The sequence below is a fragment of the Mus caroli genome, unplaced genomic scaffold (assembly GCF_978045245.1).
Source record: "Mus caroli unplaced genomic scaffold, Mus_caroli_1 scaffold_17, whole genome shotgun sequence".
Lineage (NCBI taxonomy): Eukaryota > Metazoa > Chordata > Mammalia > Rodentia > Muridae > Mus > Mus caroli.
This window is the reverse complement of record NW_028227272.1, coordinates 9,969,023-9,990,156: the sequence shown is the minus strand read 5'-3', so window position 1 is coordinate 9,990,156 and position 21,134 is coordinate 9,969,023.

Here is a 21,134-nt window from a genome sequence, read left to right as displayed (position 1 = left end):
CCAACACTTGATTTGTGGGGTGTTGGAGATTGAACCCAGAGCCTCATACACAGTATTTCCTACTGTGCTGTCCCATTGGGCAGCACTCCCAGCACAGTGGATTTCCTCCTGGTCATTGAAGAGACTGTCCCTCTCCAGAGCTTTCCCAGCTTCCTATAAGAGGAACCATATGTTTTGTTTGTTTGTTTTGTTGTTTGCTTTTGTTTATTTGTTTTTTTAAGGCTCTCCTCCACTTATACAGGAAAAGCTATCCGACAGTGTAAAATATCTTACTCTGGAAGTCACTAGGGAGAAAGCAGCCATGCATGCATGTACAAGCAAGCAAACAAGGGCACAGGAAAGATGAATAAAGCAGAAACTTGTTAACAAAATTGTGGTGGGACTGGGATTAACATCGGTGACATTGTGAACAGAGTGACAGGTTTGTAGGAACTGTCCATCACCTTAGGCTTTGCCATTCCCAAATTCAAGTTTCTAACCCAACACAAGCCATGTCCCGTGTTTCCACCATCAGCCTGTTACAGAGCTGACCCTCAGAGGAAGTAGCAACATCCACAAGGGTGTCATTGTTTGAGTACTAACATGGGAAGTGATGACTACATATGTATCTTCTTAAAGGGTCAAGGTACTCAATATAGTATGTGGTATCATTAAGGATGTAAGGTATCAAAATGTCATGAGGGACTTTATAAATGCCAGTAATAGGGTTTGGTTAATGTCCCAATAAAAACACTTTAAGCACTAACTGACAAGTATTGTATTACTAGCTATGAGCAAAACCATCATTTCATGTTCTAGAGGGATGGAGGGGAGGAGTCGATAAGAACAAATGAGCCCCCTAAGGGGGAGTTGGAAGGATTGATGGCTTAATGTGCCACTGTGAGGACCAGCATTCCGATCCTCAGAACCCACATAAAGCCTGGCATGATAGCCCACATTTGTAATCCCAGTGTTCTTACAGCCAGATGGGAGAAAGAGACCAGTGAATGGCTGGGAACTTAAGGACCTTGTCATACTTGGGCACACAACATAGAGACCCTGTCTCAAATGAACACCCAGGTTGTCCTCTGAACTCTATACACATGCTATGGCATCTCTCTCTCTCTCTCTCTCTCTCTCTCTCTCTCTCTCACACACACACACACACACACACCATATACATACACAACATTTTTTTAATAGCTGGAAGGATAGGGGAAAAACATGATTGAAATGAGTTCTTAAGTATACACCAGAGATAGCAGGAGTCTTAGTTAGCGTTCTTTTGCTGGAAAGAGACACTATGATTAAGGCAACTCATAAAAATAAAGCATTTACTTGGGGCTGGTTTACAGTTTAGAGGGTTGGTCCATGATCATCATGGTAGGGGTATGGCAGCAGGGAAGTAAGTGTGTGCTGGAGCAGGAGCTGAGAGCTTTACACCCTGATAGCAGGTGGGAGGCAGAGAGAGCAACACTGGCCTGGCGTGGGCTTCTGAAACCTCAAAGCCATTCTCAATGACACACCTCCTCCAACAAGGACATATCTCCTAAGGTGCCAAACAGTTCGTCCACTAGGGACTAAACTTGCAAATATATCAGCCTGTGAGAACCAATCTCATTCAAACTCCCATAGTAGACAAGGTAGAAAGGTGATAACATTCTAGAGACAGGGACAAGGATCAGCAAGAAATACTGTGGATAGCTGGGAAGACATGGTACCTGGGGGCTCTGGAAGCCATGTTTGCAGCCAAGTGTGGTGACACACACCTGATTCCAGCACTTGGTAGGATGAGACAGGATTTTTTTAGTACTGAGCTACAAAGCCAGATCAGACCCTACTTCAACCACAAAAAGATCTGCACATGTCATGAACATGTAGAGACACTGGAAAGGAGGTGACTGAACTGAATCAGGAAAGTCCCCAGATGGAGATGGGGTCAGCCCAATCTCATCATTGTGGAGCCCTCCATATCTGCCCAAGGGCTTAATCAAAGATGGTTGTATTACTTCTGTTTCTATGATAAAAATACCCTGACAAAATGCATCACAGGGAAGAATGTTTATTTGGTTTAGCGTTCCAGGTAGAGTCCATTGTTGTGGAGGAAGTGAGGGGCAGGAACCTAAGCATCTGGTCGCATCATCTCAACAGTCAATAGCAGACAGAAGTGAATGCACCCATGCTGCCTCCCTGCTCACGGTCTGTCTCGGAAATGGCACTGCTGTCTTTCAGAGTGGGTCTTCCCACATCAATTTACAGACAAGGCACCTCCAACACACACACACACACACAGGCCATCCCTCAGTAAGACTTTTCTTAGGTGATTCCAGGATGACAGTTAAAAGCAATCAGCAGATAGATCAGCTATAATCAACATCCATATTGCATCTGTGTGCCAGGACCAATTCTGGCATCCCAGAGTCAACCTTGAGATGCAAAATGTCCACCTCTTTTGCTACTATGACAAAGGGCATGATGTCTCCAGCCAGCTACTAGTCTCACAGAGGCTGTACCCCATATGAGCCTCTATCTGTTGATGTTAATAAGAGCAGCAGCCCTGTTGGATGCTGACAACAGCAGTAGTAGAAACCAGGGTGGGCCTCTGACACCCAGCACTTGGAGGTGGTAGAAGGCTGCTAGCCCACCTTTCAGTGGTAATGAGTTCACCTGGTCAGACCTACAATGTGGTCTGGGACACTATTAGAAGCTTAATGGAAAGTTCCCTCTCTCTTACAGTGCCTCTCTGGGCATCTAACATCTTTTACCCTTCCACCTTTCTGCTTGAAGCAGCTAGGTGCTTTAAGAACTCAAGAACTCTGACATTACAGAAGCCAAAGCAAGCTGGAGCCTGGGAGGCTTGGAGGAGAAGCTTGTTGGCTGCAGGGGCAAAGGCAACTTTCTCTGCTGTAACTGAGCATCTCTGGAAGTCAGCACACTCTGTGGTCACCAGTGCTTTGCCTATATGGGATGGGAGGCATCAAGGCAGAGAACAGAAAAGCCAAAATAGCTTGGCTCCTTGGTGACATCAGCATGCTGCTGGGAGGCCTCCAGACCCACAGAGCCCTGGACAGTCCCTTCACTGAACTAACAGTGACCCAAGCATCCACACTGGCACAAGATGAAGGCAGCGGTTTCTGAGGAATAAGCATGCACAAACCCCAGCCGTGCCTGGGCTGCTCCAACTGCCGTGCAGGCTGTGTGCACCCTTCTCCCCATCAGTCTTATCCAAGTCAACCCTGTCGGGATGTAAACATTTCATTCTGGAAAACATATCCTCTCCCTGCTCTTCCCGGCCCTTTGATGGGCAAAGTGGTCTGGGAATTCCCTCCATTCACAAAACAGGTAAGGAGGAAAGTTGAAGGATGTCCAGACTGCAGGCTTTTAACCACTGCATCTAATGGCATGTGCTACCCAGCCTCGTTATATTAGAAAGTAGAAAGTGTAGCTTTGACCCAGCTCCCTCACTCTGCTGTAGAGGATAAATCCAGCTTTGTCTCTTACTCTCTGCTCATGAACACACTTTCTGTTTTGTTTTGTTTATTTGGACAGGGTCTCATGTAGCCAAGGCTGACCTCAGAGAACTCCTGATCCTCTTGCCTCTACCTCCCAAGTAGAAGTAGAATACCTACTGGAATTGTAGGTATATTACAAGTGCTCAATGTCCTGCCTAGCTTTGAACACATGTCTTCAGGCCCACTGTGAAATGAAGTTGACAGGACCACCTTCTTGGAGGTTGATTACCATTGGTGCTGCTCAACAAAGGTATCTGGCTCCCCACTGTCTATGCATGCATGGTGGTACTTCCTGGTTCCCTCCATCAGTCTGGTCACAGTCTGGTCAAAGACTGTGAGTAAGAGAGAGAATGTGGCAGTTTCTGGAACAAAATATTAAGAGCTAGAAGTTTATTAATATTAAATACTAATAATAATTAATAATAATAATATTAAAAGGCAGGGTTCTATCTGTAGAGCAGGGCAGTGCTTTGGAGAGTAGTGGCTCTGCCAAGCAGAGTCCCCAGCCCACACAATTTGGGCTAAGCATGAGCTCTCTGGTTCTAAGCCATCTAGAACTGGGCCTTGATGGCTGTCCCAGTGTGCATTGGTCTGTCTTGACTGACTGGTTTTTCTTCCATAGCTATTAGTCTTTTATTTGTGAATTCAACTGAGGAAACACTGTTATAAATGGCATCTGTACTGAGGGGATAACCTAAATAAACAGTATGGCAACTCATTATATCACATTTAGTCTGTAGTGGATTAAAGCAACCTGAAGATGGTTAGTCTACAGAAGGTTACAAATATTATGTTTAAATATTATACCATCTTGCTTTAAATATTCTATAGTGTGTGCTGCGTGTGTGTGTGTGTGTGTGTGTGTGTGTGTGTGTGTGTGTGAATGTGTGTGCATGTGTGTGGATACATGTGTGGACATTTGCATGTGGAGGCCTGATGCAATGTCTCAATCAGACCCAGAGCTGGCTGATATGTAGTCTTGCTGGCCAACATGCTCTAGGAAGCCCCTGTGTTCATTTTTATGTAGGTTCCTGGGATCCAAACCTGGTACTTACTGCTGGCTGATACACTAACCACTTAGCAATTTCCCCTGCTTTATTATGCCTTCTATATAAACAATTGGAGCATCCATGATTTGGAAATCCCTGGGGGCCCTGGATACTTAAGAATGACTATACATGCAACGTGATTCTTCACTCATTGATTCAAAGTGTTGTGCTTAGCTAGACTATAGGAGAGCTTAGGCTGAAGTCCTGAAGATTCCAGTTGTAAACATCTGGGGCCAGCCTCCTACCACTGCCAAGCTGATATTTCTACACACCTGTGATCTGTCCCTGCAGGTCTAGAACTCAGACTCCACTTTTGAAGGCCACATAGACTGAGTAAACAAAGATACAGAGTTAAAAGAAGTTACCATAGGAACAGGGCAAGCATCTGAAAGACACAGCATGAAGTGGGAACATGCAGGCACTTTATAAGTAACAATGCCTTGCAGGTAGTACAAAATCACTGGCAAACTCGATCACCAAACGGATGACAAGGTACACAGCTTACCAACCTAGCATAGAGTATTACTTGTGTCTGCTTTCCAGATGCATAGCTACTTTGCACTAGGCCCTCATCCCTTTAGCTTTTGTTACTTAATGCCTTCACCTTGAACCATACCTTACACTGAACACCATCCACACTTAGGCTCCCACTCCAGGATCTATCTGGCATGTATCTTCCTTCCAGTCTCACTACCTTGTCTGCAGAACCCCCCTGCCAGATATTTGAAGGCTGGGTGGTACTGTGACCACGACCCACTGAGTGGCCCTGACCCTGCCATGTTGGTGCTTCAGTCATCAGATTGCAAATGTAGGGGGGTGGCAGAGCCTTGGCTGACTTTCTTTCAGTCATGTGACAAACATTAAACACTTGTGCTAAGAAGCATCAGCCTTGGCTACCTTAGTAATTGGTTCAGTAAAACCAAAGCCTTGGGTCTCAGTGAAATGGTTGTTGTGCAAGCAGGAGGACCTGAGTTTGAATCCCGAATGCCCATGTGAAAAGATGGGCATTGAGGCACTTGTCTGTAATCCCAGCACTGAGGCAGCAGGTGAAGGCAGCTCCAGTACCTGCTTATTGACCACTGAGCTCCAGTTTCATGTCAGAGCCTGTCTCAGAAAATAAGGTGGAGAGCAATTGAGGAAGACACGGTGCTTGCCACATCTGGCCCCTCACACTTGTACACACACACATTAGTATATACATGGGACACTAACACACTTTCAAAGCCTGACTACCCACACGACAGACAATCCTAATAGGATCAGTCACACAGTGAATATTGACCAAAGGCCATTCAGGGTTTTCTTCCAATGCTTCCCACTTGTGGCTTTGTGGCTACTGAACAGTACTTCAGTTCTCTGAACCTCAGTTCCTCAGATATAAGATGGGATTGAAGACAGCACTTACCTCATACAGTGTGAATCCAAAAAGACACCAACTCAAGGGCATTGTCAAACTATAAAGAAGGTGGTGAGATCCCAGCCACCTTTACATCCATCCTGGCTGCTTCCTAGTCAAAGCTGTAACCACTGCTCACATGCCCCTGACGACATCACCCTGGATGTGACTCACCACATCTGACCCTTCCTGCCATCTCAAAGTAGCTTTGCTAAACATTCCTTTCAAAGATGGAGAGTGTTCTTGGAACTCTCCAAATACGTTCTACATTGTCTCAGGAAGGTTCAGGGTGCAGGCAATGATTCAGACACCCAGTCCCCAACAGGAAATCCCAGAGGGTCCTTGGGAAGTTTATGCCTGGTGACATTTTCTTCAGACTTCCTAGAGACAGCTAAGAAAATATGGGCTCACCCCAGTCTCTCTCTTTGGTGGCCTTGACATCTGGCTGTGGCATGGCAGGGGTTTGTAGTCTATTCCTGGTAGAAGTGGTAGCCACCTGCTGCCAGGGAAGGGGCAGGGTCCAGGCATCACTGATATCATGAGAACAAGCAGTACCTGGCTTTTTTTTTTCTAGTAAAGCCTTAAAGAAGTGGGCCTCCTGATCTGCAATCCTAAAACCTGTAGACCAGCAGTTCTCAACCTGTAGATCTCAACCCCTTTGGGAAACACAGATTACATTGGGATTCATAACAGTGTCAAAATTACAGTTATGAAGCAACGATGAAACAATTTTATGATTGGGGTCACCACAACTTGAGAAACTATATTAAAGGACTGCAGTGTTAGGAAGGTTGAGAGCCATTTCTGTAGACCATCAGAGAGAGCACTTCTGGCTGCCTTCCCTAACCTTCCCATATCTGGAGTGCAGTGGGCACCATTTGGATTTTTTGGTGGAAGCATTTTTTGAGGTTCCATGCCGAACACAATTGTGTTGTTATGAAAGGATGGAAACCAGAATATCTGCCTCACACACCCAGTGTGTTAGAAACCAAGGAACCTTGGAGGAAGGAAAAAGTCCTCGCATAACTAAAAAGACAATTGTAAGCTTGGCTTTCTTGATGAAAATTTTCTTGAGGACCCAGCTATGAAAGGTTGCCACTTGGACACTGAGGTGAAAATTCATAGGTATAAGGATAGAGTTGAAATGGCTATTCTCCTGGGAGGAGGGGAGCAAGCATCACTTAGGGGGTGGTGACAAGTACCTTTAGGAGAGAAGCCAGGGGCCAAAATGAAAAGCTATGGTTGCAGGGATCTCAAAGGAGCATGGCAGAAAACAGTCCCCTCCTTTCTTCCCAGTACCACGTAGACACAGAACTGCTCAGATGCACTTCATTCCTGTCTCTTCTGAGTCATTTGCCTGGAATAATGAGCTCACATTCCAGGGCCCTGCTGACCCTCCTGCACCCGTGCTCAGTGCTTCCTGCCGAAGGAAGGCCGAGTGTCAGCTTCTAACAAGGTCTAGCACTCCAAGTTGTACTCTGGTGCCAAGCCATGTAAGGGGTAAAAAGAAAGGGGGAAAGCATGAGAGGAAATGTTTTTCACAACTTTGTCAAGATTTAAGTATTATTCCTTCAATTGGAAGGAAAAATTTGCTTCACAATTACAGAGAAAGAAAGCATGAAGGCCTAGTGGCAAAGGGTCCCAGACTGTAACAACGAGCATACATTTTACCAAATCTCAGTTTCTAAATCCTATCCAGGGAAAGAAACCAGGATTCCAGAGGAGGGGAAGCACATGGAAGGGATGCAGGGAAGAGGAACAATGACCAAAGCTGGGATGGTTGCAGCAAAAGAACAATGGTAGTGTTGGATTACACGTCATACAGTGCAACAGATGCCACCAATCCATACGGATAGGAATCGGAGGGAGGGAGAAAAGGAAGAAGGGAGAGAGGGAGAAAAGGAAGGAGGGAGGGAAGGACTGTGTTCTTTAAGGAGGACTGACAATTAATAAATGAGGAAGAAATGAAGGAATTGGAATAGTTCCCATTGGACCACAGCATTAATTTCTAAGAGTGAGGCCTATGAAACAAACAGGCACCATGTTGATTAAGTGATTCAGGTTACAATCACCACTAATAAGTCATACCAGAGCTGCATGCGTAGCACAGTTTACAGCCCTTGCTGACCCACATGATTGATAAGGGCATTTCTCCAATTTTCTAAAAGCATTATGACCCTGAAAATTGTATATTCCAAAGCTAGACTGAAGGCCCTAACTGGGTAATGGTAGGCAAGCCTGCAGTCCCAGGACTCCTAGGGCTAAGAAGGAAGGTTGCAAGTCTGAAGTGGGCCTGTGTTACAGACGTGGTACAACTGTCTCAAAAAGAAAGAAAGAAAGAAAGAAAGAAAGAAAGAAAGAGAGAGAGAGAGAGAGAGAGAGAGAGAGAGAGAGAGAAAGAGAGAGAGAGAGAGAGAGAGAGAGAGAGAGAAAGAAAGAAAGAAAGAGAGAGAGAGAGAGAGAGAGAAAGAAAGAGAGAGAGAAAGAAAGAGAGAAAGAAAGAAAGAGAAAGGAAGAAAGGAAGGAAGGAAGAAGAAAGAAAGAAAAGAAAACCCCAAATCACAGCAGAGCAGAACAAAAGTAAAGCATTTTAGGACAATCAATACCTTGTGTTGAACACACAGGCATCCTTCCTAGGAATTCACTAAGGAAATGGATTAAATGGAAGAATGAGGGTTCAAGCGCTGGCTCTGTCTTACGAGCGTAATTGCTGTTCTCTCAGAGGACCAGAGTTTGATTCCCAACACCTACATTGAGTGGCTCACGGCTGCTTGTGACCACAGATCAAGTGGGGTATGATGTTCCTTGTGACCTTTGCAGGCACCAGCATTCTCATGTACACACACACACACACACACACACACACACACACACACACACACACACACGGAGACACGCATATCCACAGAAATAAAAATGGAGTCTTTCAGAAAATAAAGCAAGGGACTGAGAAGATGCTCAGCAGTTAAGAGCTCTGGCTGTTCTCCCAGACGACTTGGGCTCAATTCCTAGCACCCACAGGGAGGCTCACAACTGTCTGTAAGCCCAAATCCAGGGGTTCTGATGCCATCTCCTGGCCTCTGCATGTATAGGCTGCACTTATATACATTCAGACAAAAAACACCCATGCACATAAAAATAAATCAATTTTAAAAAATTCCCTAAGTAGAGAAAATCCAGAACCATTGTGAACTTCAGCGGATGTAGGAAGCCAGCAGAAAGGTCTGGGAACATTCCTGAACTGGTGGCACTAGGCTCGAGCGTTTGAACAAGAAAAAAAAAGAGATGAATCAACCCAGAGAGAAATATGAGAATGCCAGGCAGGGGGCAGTTCTCAGGAAAGACTTAGGTGTGTATCTTTGTTCATTTTCTGTTGTTACAAGGTAAATGCTAAAACCTGGGACACCGATAAGGTAAAACATTCTGTTTAACTTCACGGTTTTGAAGTTCAGAACCAGGCCGCTTGTTCTGCCTCTTGTCAGAGCCTGCCTAGGTGTGTCTCATCTGTGATGGAGGACATCCTGATGGGACTGCATTCAGTAGGGAGAGGAAGGTCAAATGTTGTGACAGGAAGCTATGAAACCATGGGGGCCAGCCATGGTCTGTGTGTGTATGCTATGTGTGTGTGCATGTGTATATTCTCAGGTGTATCTGTGCATGTGTATGTGCATGTGTGTATAGAAGCCAGAAGTTGACATCAGCTCTTCCTCAGCTTTGAGATAGAGTCTCTCCATATATGTGAAGCTGAACTGTCTGGCTAGCAAGCCCCAGAGCTCCTGATTCCTCAGTGCAAATACAGGCACCTGCAGCCATCCTGGCTTTTACCTGGATGTTGGGAATCCAGACTCGGGTCTCCATGCTTATATGGCAAGCACTTTACTGATTGAGCCATCTCCCTAGTCCCACTCTCAGCCTCAAGCCTTGCCCTCTTTCATATATAACAATTTACTCTCTTAGGAGTGACCTGGGCTCCTGTCAGAGCTACACATTCCTTCTAAGAGTACCTCCCACCGGGTCCCACCTCTTACGGGCAAGAGTGCCTTTCTGGAGACCAAACTTTTGGGGTGTGAAGTTTTAGGGGACAAACTCAGACTCTACCCAAAACATAGCAGCAATGTGTTTGAGAAGATTATGTAGTACCCATCACTATGAACATGGGCTTTAAGTTGATTATGTAGTTGCAAGCACTGCCACATTTCACAGTATCCTTCCAATGAGCCAGCCTGGTAGAGGGGTAGGAAAGAGCTAATAGGAACCCTGCAGCATGTGTAAAAAGGGACACTGTGATTACGACATTATTCGTAGTCTAAGAACGAGTGACATGCCACAGCAATGTGCAGAGCCTCATGGGAGCAGGCAGAGCTTGGGTATGAGGGTAGAGGCATACAAAGGCAAATCCAGAGCAGGATCAAAGTAAGGAGGGTCAAAAAGAAATGGCCAGTTTTTATTCTTTTAAAAAATGGAGAAGGATATTTTGAGAAGCATTGTAGAAGTCAAGAGAGAAAGGATGTTCAGGGGGCTTAAAAAAGAAAATTCTTAAATTTTAACTTTGCCTTGACAATTTTTTATTTATTTTCTTCTGTGGCAGAGTCTTATAATGCAGCACAGACTGGTCTTGAACTTGTAACTGTGTCGCTTCTGTCTCCTGAGTGCTGGGATTACAGTAGCATATGAACAAGACTCTAGATTCACATACCTTGTCAAGTTGTCCACACATTCAGGGGTGTGTGTGTGTGTGTGTGTATCCATCCATGTGTTTTTGTCTATTTGAGAGTGTGTCTGCATTTCTATACATAGTTCCACATATGGGAGTGTGTCTAAACATTTGCACGTATGTATCTATGCATATACACATGTGTATATGTGTGTCTAAATACACTCTCTGTATCTTCCCCATCCAACTACCAACCAAGTCTGACTAATTCTAGTGATCAGACAATATCAGGGTTGTTCAGTGTGGTGTGGCAGAGATAAAATTTCTTATTTGACTTAAGGCAGGGCCTCATTTGATGGTTCAAGATGTCCTGGAACTCTCTATGTACCTCAGACGGGCCCAAAACTGATTGTGATCTATCTTCCTGAGCCTCTCAAGATCCTGGAATTGCAGGCATACGCCACCATTTATTTTTTAGTACTGGGGGTTGAACCTAGAGCCTTACAAGTTGTAAGCAAGTGTTCTACCGCTGAGCAGTGTCCCCAGCTCTGTCTGCATGTCTGTCTGTGTGCCTTTATGTGCATCTTTTTGCTCTAAGTCTAGATGTGTTGCTATGTCTATGAGGATGTGTGTGTGTGTGTTTGTGTGTATGTATGCATGTATGTATGTCCCGAATGTCTGTGTGCCTCTGCCTTTGTGTGTGTGCTGGGAATCATTGCAAGGGAACTTCTGTGTGAGAGAAGACAACTAAGTTTCTGCACATGTCAGAGGGAGGGCAAGAAGCCAACCTAGATAGGAGGGAACAGAGAGCTGGGTGGGAATGGAAGGCTCTTGGGATCCAATGACCTCTTTGCGTTGTTGTTGGAATTTCCCCAAGAATGGGAACAGGGCGTGGGTGGCAGGTGGAGTCAGTGCTTTCTAGAGACCTCAGAGGGCGTTTTGGCACCAGCTTACATTATTTCTCACTGTTTCACAGCTGTGGAAACTGAGTCTCGCGGGTAATGTTTTCATAAACTGAAGAGGAGCTGCCAACTGCTGAGCCAGAAGAGGCATCTGGCGGGCCAGAGCACACTGACGGGGCAGCGAGAGAGTCCCCTCTCTTTCCCAATTGCATACATGCATTCAGGTGGTGGTCAGATGGACAGATGGACATGCTTACAGAGGTCGGGGTACTGCCTAAGTTAATGTTACTCCATCTTCTCTCTCTCTCTCTCTCTCTCTCTCTCTCTCTCTCTCTCTCTCTCTCTCTCTCTTTCTCTCAATGAAACAAATCCTCTCACTGGTCTAGAGTTTGTCAGGTAGACTAGGCAGCTAGCAAGCTGTAAGAAACTGTCTGTTTCTGTTTCCCTGGCATTAAGGATTTAAATGCCTGGCTTTTTTTTTTTTTTTTTTTTTAAATATGGGACCTGAGGATCTACCTTGGATCTTTGTACTTGCAAGGTAAACACTTTTCCCACTGAGATATTTCTCCAACCTGTGCCAACTCTGCTTTTAACTTTTAATTTTGGATAAATGTGAGGCACACGAGTCGGGGCTAGGCAGAGGACTCACTTCACAACCTGAAACCTGACTTCCCCTCCCAGCACAGCACAATGCAGGGAAAGTAGTGGATGCCTGTTATCCGAGCACAGGTTTACAAGTCTGGGGTCATCTTCATCTCAGTTCTAATGTGTTCCAGGCCAGCCTAGTCTACCTGAGACTCAGGGTGGGTCTCAAAAAAGATTCAAAAGAAAAAATGGAGTAAAGTTACAAAAGCAATACCCACTTTCTCTTCTTGCTAGATCTAAGTGTTAATACTTTTACGGTATTTTTCTTCTCTGGGTACCTCTCTTTCAGTGTCCATTTATGTTTATTTATTTATTTATTCGTGTGCAACTAGATCGCCATTTTTTTTAAAAAAAAAAGCATTGAGGGCCCGAAAGATGGCACAGCAGGTAAAAGTGCTTGCCTGGAAGCCTAGTGAGCTGAGTATGACTCCTGGACCTCAGTGAAAGGACAGAACAACTCCCCAGACGTGTAAGCTGACCTCCACATTTGCACACCACACGTGTAGACACCCAGAGCATAAGCAGTAACAATACACTGTAATTAAGTTACTTTTTAAATGAATTGAGAATAATTTGCCAATATCGTGATTGTTTATTCTGTTCTTACATGTATCATGTGTTTGCTAAGAGCAAGGGCACGTCTGAATATAACCACACAAAGTTATGTAATGCAGACAGACGCCTCCCAGTGACTTAACTCACAGTCCACATGTCGAGCTTGTCAGCTGTCCTAATAAGGACATCTGAGTCATTTTCATATCTTTTCCTGATTCAGAATCATACTGTGTTTTCTTTTCAAATTCTTTTAACCTAATTCCTCAGGTCTTCACGATGCTGATCAAACTCTGTTTTTAAGAGTGTGAAAGCAAGCGTCAGGCGCAGGACCTTGGGTGGCTGTGACACTCAGCAGTGGAGTAACTGGTTTTCTTTTATGAGACTTTATCTTCAGCAGTCTTCATTTATCAGAAGTCACACTGGTTTGTTCAATAGGGGAGCCATAAGTGGTCTTGGTTTTAATGTTACTTTATGTTTTATTGTTTTTATTTGTGTGTTTTTGCAGGGCTAGGAATGGAGTGCAGGGGTTCACTCTGGCTCAGTAAGCACTCTACTCAGTCTGTCTTTTCTTCTTACTCTTTTTTGTCTTCATTTAAAAAGTGAAGTCATTTGCAGAGATATATTAAGGGAGGGGAGGGGGAAGGGGAATCTAATCCAAGTATATTACACACTGTATGAAAATGTCACAATGAAACCCATTATTTGACACAATTAATATGTGCTAATGAAAAAAGGAATTAATTTAGAGGAAAATATTAGGGAAACAGTGGAACAGGCATTTAGATCCAGTGCAGGTTTTCTCAACATCAGAGCTACTGGCATTTGGGGCCAGGTCATTCTGTGTCATGGGTCACCCTGTGCCCTCTGAGGAAACAGCAGCAGCATGGTCACTTCTCTCTAGTTACAGCCACAGTAGAATGTGTCTTCAAACATTGCCAAGTGTCCCCTGAGAGGCAGAGTCACCCATCAAGAGCCAGTGCTCCAGCCAGAATCATGAGCAGAGCCAATGACAACAGGTGGGGAATCTTGGAGCAGGCACTTTGCTCTTGCATGGTTCAGCTCAAGCTTAGGAAGTGTCTCCATCATGCCTGGCCCTGCATAAGGTCCTGAGGAGAGTAGGACACAGGCATTCTAGGAGCTGCCCTGGCATAAAAAGGGGAGTGGAATGGGCGAGGGTTTCCAAAAGAGAAAATCCAAAAGGAAGGTACTGGGGAGAATTACACCTTCAGTTGCAATCATTTTTCAGAGTCTCTTGTCTCCCAGTACTCCTCTACCTCACTACCACTTCTTAAACTGTGAGTGGGTCCTGCCAGCACATAACAGAAAGCCTCTAGGTCTGCTCCATCACCGGCATCCCTGTCTGAATGTCCCTGTGCAATCTGCTGCTGTGTTCCCTTCTGTGGCCTTGTTCTGTTGCTTGTGGCTTTCAGGCCTCCAGGCCTATACTTCCCTCTCTGAGAGACACCCTCCTTTGTCTGTTCCTACTTGCTTCCAAATGAGGGTTTGTGCATTGTACCCTACTCCATGTAGAAGCTCTGTTCCTGATCCTTGCAGTGAGCCTGGCTCCCAGTCACAGGGCCTTTGTTCAGAGTCACCTCCCCTGTCCTCCTGACACCCAGTATTGTCACATCCTTAGAGCTTTTTCTTGGCACTTTTGGCTACCTGACTTCACCTTCTCTTGAGAAGGTGACTATCTGGGCATAGGTGGCTGCTGGCCAATGAGGTACAAAGATCCTTCAGCTCCCCTTGAGTTCTCCCCTTCCTCCCCTCCTTCCTTCTATCCTTTCTCCTCTCCTCTCCTCCTCTATCCTTTCTCCTCTCCTCTCCTCCTCTATCCTTCTCCCTTCCCTGCTGAATACAGGGTAGCGCTGAGTAGTGCTCAGGCCTCCTAAGACAAAGGATGCTCATTCCTTGTACATGATGCCAGCATCCTCTTATTTTCTGCTCTTGGAGGAAAAGTGAACCCCAAGAGTTTGAGCTGCTGTCATCAGCAACTAGCATCCCAAACTCAAATTCTATTTGAATTTTCAGTGTGAATTTTGCTTTGTGTGATGTGTGTGTGTGTGTGTGTTGATATATAACACTTATACATGTTTGTGTGGCCCCAGTGTGATTTCAGCAGGTGTGTATAACATGTGTGTAGATAGGATCAGCAGCATGTCTGTCCATCACTGCCAACTTTTTCCATGTCTTAGAACATCCAAAATCCTTATCACTAGTTATTTTGTAATATACAACTAAATATTGCCAGCCAGTTACTTAACATGTCACAAAACAAGAAATGATTTCTCCACCCAAGTGCACCCCTGGACTCCCCAACCATCCTCTATCTGTGACTCCATGTCCAGTCCTGACTCATGATCAAGTCCAATAACCACTGGGCTGTCTGCTCTCTAGTTCTCTCTTGTATAAACTGTACCTTGAAGTAGTGCAAGGATCAAAGGAGTCAATGGATGTGTGGCACTTAGAGTAACACCTGGTGTGTATTCACTGCTCGGAAATTGTTATTGTCTTTGATGTTATGGTTAGATTCATTCATGGGTGGAAGGATCTGTTGTTCATGTGCTTTTGCAGCAATAAGTTTTGGCTTCTTCTCTTCTGCTCTAAGCTCTGTTTACTTGGTGCTAACAAGTAAAGCTGGAGATTAAGGAAAATGACTATGGTAGTTAGGAGAGAGTCACACCGGGTTTTGAGAACTGCCAGGTTATCACTTTGAGGGTGTGGAGAGAGAGACGTTGCACAAAGACTGGTACACTTCACACACAGGCCAAGAAGTGCTGGACAGGAAATGCACCTTTGCTGCTGTGCACTATGGAAAGGATGGAGCTCCATGTTGGTCGTAACTGCTGTTCTTGAAAGCCACGCAGAGGTTCTGTCAGTGTGGTGGTGGTGGTGGTGGTGGTGGTGGGGGAGCTGCAGCTCATCACAGCCCAAGAGACTTACCTTTTTTGACTCAAGAAAATATTTATTAACCACCTACTACCTACTCTGCAGAGTTGTATCTTGCAGGACAGAAATTATTATAATCTGCCAGCTGGGGTGTAGTTTAGCTGCTCGAGTGCTCACTTCACACACAAAGTTCTGAGTTAGACACCCTGTGGTACAGAAACCAAGTGTGGTGACAGATGCCTGTCTCAACACTGGAGGTAAAGGTAGGAGGAACACTGTGGGTACGTTTGGCACTCTGAATGAAAATGGCCCCCATAGGCTTTAGATAGTGGCACTATTAAGAGGTGTGACCTTGTTAGAGGAAATGTGTCATGGAGGGGAGGGGCTTTGAGGTTTCAGAAGCTCAAGCCAGGCCCAGTGTCTCTATCTCTCTTCCTGCTGCCTCTGGATTGTGATGTACACTTCTCGGCTCCTTCTTTAGCACCATGTTTGCCTGCATGCTACCATGCTTCCCACCATGATGATAATAATGAACTAAATCTCTGAAACTGTATGCCAGCCCCAGTGAAGTATTTTCCATTATAAGAGATGCTATGGTCTCTCTTCACAGTAGTGAAACCCTAACTAAAACAAGTACATAGCAAGTTTGAGGTCAGCCTGAGATAACATGAGAACTTGTCTTAAAGCAAACAAGACAAGAACCCACTACATTTTGGTGATGCTGAAGACTTCTAGTCTTCCCTCCATAATCTGCAACCAAGTCAGCAGCAGCGCAAGCTTTCAGGCCCCGTTGGGTTAATATCTGCAGTTCTCCAGAACATTCTCAGGAGCTGGCACAATGCTGATGTCACTTCAGCTGTGGTTAAGATCAAGGGCTGGGGACCTACTCGGTAGCACTCATTCACATTTGGACTAGTGAGATAGCTCACTGAGAAAGGTATCTGCTGCCAAATGATGCCTGATGACCCAAATTTAATCCCCAGATTCCACAGTGAAAGGAGAGAGCCACCTCCGAACATTGTCTTCTGGCCACCAAACATGCACCAATGCCACATAAGCACACACATGTCCTAAATAAATAAATAAATACTCATTTTTATTTAGTTGAGTGCCAAGAAGCTGCCCACATAATGCTGGCACTCAGATGTTATTAGCATCTAGATGTTAGGTGTTAGTGATCTAGTGGCACGTTTTCATTTATTTCCCATAAGCCCATGAGATAGAGATTAATGTTATCCCCAATATACAGCTGGCTACACTGAGGTTCAGACAATTTGAGTTGCCAAAGGTTATACAGCTTCCAGCTGGGAGGTGTTGAGTGATTTCAGAACTCATCCTCTTCTGACCCCTCTGGTCTTTTCCATTTGCAAATTCTCTCTCCATTCCCTTGACCCTGCCGCACGCTAGGGTAGCAGGCTAGGTTTTCAGATGCCGGCCACCACAGCCACATGTTCTCTTATTAGCTGCCTCCTTTCCTGGAGTCACTTGCTCTCTGACCTGGAACTCACTGATTGGCCAGGCTAGCTGCCACCTGTCTCTGCCTCCTCATCACTGAGATTATAAGTATGCACCACTGCCTTTGGTTCTTGGATCAAACTCAAGTCCTCATGCAAGCGAGGCAAGTACTGACCGAGCCATCTCCCTAGCCCACCTCTCTCTCCACTCTTCACTGCACAGTGGAACTCAGCATGTAGAAGGAGGAGGGAGAGGCTGGAAACAATCACTTGGAGTGAACTTGTTGGGGCAGGATTGTTAGTGGAGTGTGGAGATCCAACAGCTGAGAAGATTTTACATCATTGCCCATGTGAGATTCTGGAAGGACATAAAACTCAAATAAACTGGCAAGCAACACATTTAGGTGTGGGGGATTCTTAGATCATCCATCTAGAAGTTTCTGGAAGGTTCTATGTATCCTGTGGAGGGATAGAGACAAGAGGAAGTAAGACTAGTGGGAGTCATTGTAGGAGGGTATGAGGGTAGCTCTGAGTCAGGAGAGATGACCAGAAGCAAAAAGGATTGTTCTCAGAGAACAAGTATGGTTGATCACAGGTTGGTCAGCGGGGAGCTGCTTCTGGTGGTTGGAACTGAATGCTTACTACCCAGGATTCCCAAAATTACAGGCTCAACAACCGTAGTCTTCTGGGAAAGTGACCTGACCATGGACAAAAAAGGCCCAGCCATGGGGCCCAACAGAGCAATATCATGACACAGCAAACTCCTTTCCATACTTATCCATCCTCCCATGGTGTTGTGAGACAGAGGAGGTGGATGGAATTCTGAGATGATGGAGGTGACGTTCCAATACCTTTTGGCTAATGGTCAGTGATGGGTAGAGCCTGAGAAGGGGTGGGGTGGTGTCAAAGTGTTGGGCCTTATTCCACCAGATACTGAGGCCTAGTGAGGAAGTCTGAGTCTTTGCTCGAGTTTAGAGACCTGTCTTGTTCACTTCCATATTGGAGTGACTCAGCACGACCTGCTTAAGCCTGCCTTTGCCCAGCTACCACTGATGTAGAATAACTTTATTGGCTCTGTCAGTAACCCCATACCCTCTGTCACTCTTCCTCTGTCATCTCACCTCACCAAAAATCCCCATCTCCTTCCTTAACCTTATATAAACAAAAGACTGATAAAATAAAATAAATTCCTGCTCTGACAGACTCCTGGCCTGGGTGTGTTTGTTTTGGGCCATGACACTCACCATCCCACTCAGCCCTGGAGAGACTGGACCCGGTTTTCTCCTCTCTCCTGGACCTGCCAGCAGAGAGGTTTGGGGCACCACTTTGTTTCACATGCCTCAGCTGCAAAGTGGGAGAGAGTGCTCATCCTTTGACCCATGGTGGCTTCCTATTTCTGAGTTTGCAGATGAGCACAAAGGAAAGTGTCATGAAGACTATAGGCCATGCCCATTATAGCTTGACTATGGCATGCACCCCATTGGCTTGCTTAGTTCCTCGATGCTGGTCCTAGTAGTTCTGGAAATAGTAGAGGGCAGGTGTCTAGCTAGATAAGAAGCAGGCAGTCACTAGGGGTGTGTCTTTGGGGACCCTATCTTGCCCAAGGCTATATTCTTCCCTGTTTTGCCTCCTGCCACAAGGAGACACCTCATTCCTCCTTCCATGACATTCGGAAGAACCAAACACCATTGACTGAAACTTCATGTCAAAATAAATCTCTCAGGAGTTCGTTTACAGTGTTCCAAATTCTGACAAACACAGTCCATGCACTTCAGCGTCCTTCCTTTAACACGAGAACAAAATTCATCTCATAGCTTTATGAAGGCAGATAAGCATCAGAGTCTCATTAGGACTCTGGCATGAGGAAGTCAATGCAGAATGCCAATTGCTAGGCACAGGGCCTCGGAACATGTCTCCATCTCGGTTGTCCTCCCACGAACACTGTCATGGGAAATACCTGAAGCCACCTGGGACCTAGGTTTATCTTGTTACTAGATGGTCCCTGACGCTTTGTAGGTTGATTGAATGAGTGAATAAATAAATGAATAGATAAGGGCCTAGTCAGCAGTCATGGACAACAAATGGTGTCTCTCAAGGCTCCGGATGCTCTTGGTGAGATTGCCTAAGTAGCAGAAGGAAACATTGTTTTTTCAATCTCAATTTAGATGTCTCCTCCTCTAGAAAGCCTTTCCTGATGCTCACAGTTGGGTCTAAGTGTCTGCATTGTAATCAATAAACTACAATCACTTCAGCATGGTTTACACTGATCGTCTGAAACAGAAGGTCTAGGCGAAGGTGGCATTCAGGAAGTTAGAGGGACTTACATTGTTTTTTGTTGTTGTGCTGAGATTGAACTCATGACCTTGTACAGTTGAAGGACATGCTTTACCACTGAGTGACAACCTCAGTCCTAGGAACCACTTTTTGAATGCTCCAAGGTCACCAGCAGGGCACTGACCGTCTCAGGTGCCCAGGGTGGCCTCTGTCCATGTGTAGCCAAGGTGAGATGCTCAGTCCTTCTGCCTTATTTTCACATCTTTCTTTTCTAGACTGACTGACCTAGATTCTTGAGGTTTTGGAAGAATGGGAAATGCTGGAAGTTGGGATGGTCTGGGTGGCTCGGTGGGTGGGACAATAGAACAATGATGAAGGACTGCCTGTTAGCAGCTGGCATTTACTCTGGAAGCCAGACACAATGTGTTCCCTGTCAGAGGAACACAGCGCCAGGACCACCGGAGGAGAGACACCCCTTCTGGCCTCCGAGTGGGGCGTGTTCATCTTACACTCCACAGGCTTCATCTGCTCCTTGATTTGGAACAAATGGTGTAGAAAAGCTTGTGCTAATGAGTGCATGGGACTTCTGGAGGGGAGAATTCGGAAAACCAAAGAAAAGGCCTCACCATCTCTGCAGCACATAGGGGAGTGTGTGGAGGTGAGTGGTCCTTGTGTGGACAATACCATAGGAACATCAGCTCCCACAGCCAAGAGGGAAGGAAGGCCAACACCTGTGGCACATCAATTTAGAAAATAAAGTAAAAGCAGCTTTTGCTTTGTTCAAGGAGCTCTGGGGGCCTCTCATGGGATCTGACTCCTTTGTAGACCTTTCCTGACTGAGTCTTGTGCTGCCTGTAAATTTGACCCTCTCCATGGCCAGGGGCCTCAAGAACTTGGAGGCTTACCGGAGCAAACAACTTAGCAAAAACAATCTGTCCCATAAACAAAGCCAGTGGAAGGCGTCCAGCCACACACAATGGAGCTATAATCTTCTGGGCACACATTTCCCGTCCGGGGTATTTGCTTCCTTCTAGGTGAAGACAGAGCCACTTGGCCTCCGAGTCCAGGAACAACAGTACTGTGCACATCCCCCACTTGTCTGCAGTGTGTGCAGCAGTTTTCAGAAGCAGGCCTAGTCTCTCTTCCCTCCTTTCCCTTTATAGAGAAGCACGGAAAGCCCAAAGGCAGGGCGACATGTTGGGAAGGGTACCATTAATTGGACCACACCACCTCGGCTTGGCTCTGCCATTGTCTAGCCCTGGGCTTTCACATGAAGGTTTTAACTTTCCAGAGCTGCAAGTTTCTTCATCTAAGCGGGGCAGTGTATAGATGGCCAACTTCCCTGGAACTTAGGGAAGTATAAAATACAGATATTGGCTGGCCATTGTCAAAAACAATGACAGGGGCAGGGGGAAGTATCATTAAGTACATGAAAAAACAAAAACAAAAACCTGCAGCTCTCCAAGACAGGGTTTCATGTGTCCCAGGCTGGCTCTGAACTTCTGATCCTCCTGCCTCTACCTCAGGAGTGCAGGGATTGTAGGTGTGAGCCACCACCATACTTGATTTGTTTGGTGCTGGGGTTCAAATCCAGTGCCTTGTGCACGTTAGGCAGGCTTGCTACTAACTAAGCCACATCCTAGACTGGACACTAGAAGTCCTGTCCCATTGTTGGTGAGAATGTAAACAAATGCAGTGCTGTAGAAAACAGTATTGGATGTTGTCAAGAAATTAAAATAGAATTACTGCAGAAGCCAGCAACCCCCTTCTGGATATACGTATACAAAACAATTGAAAGAAGTTTGTGCACCTGTGTTCATAGAAC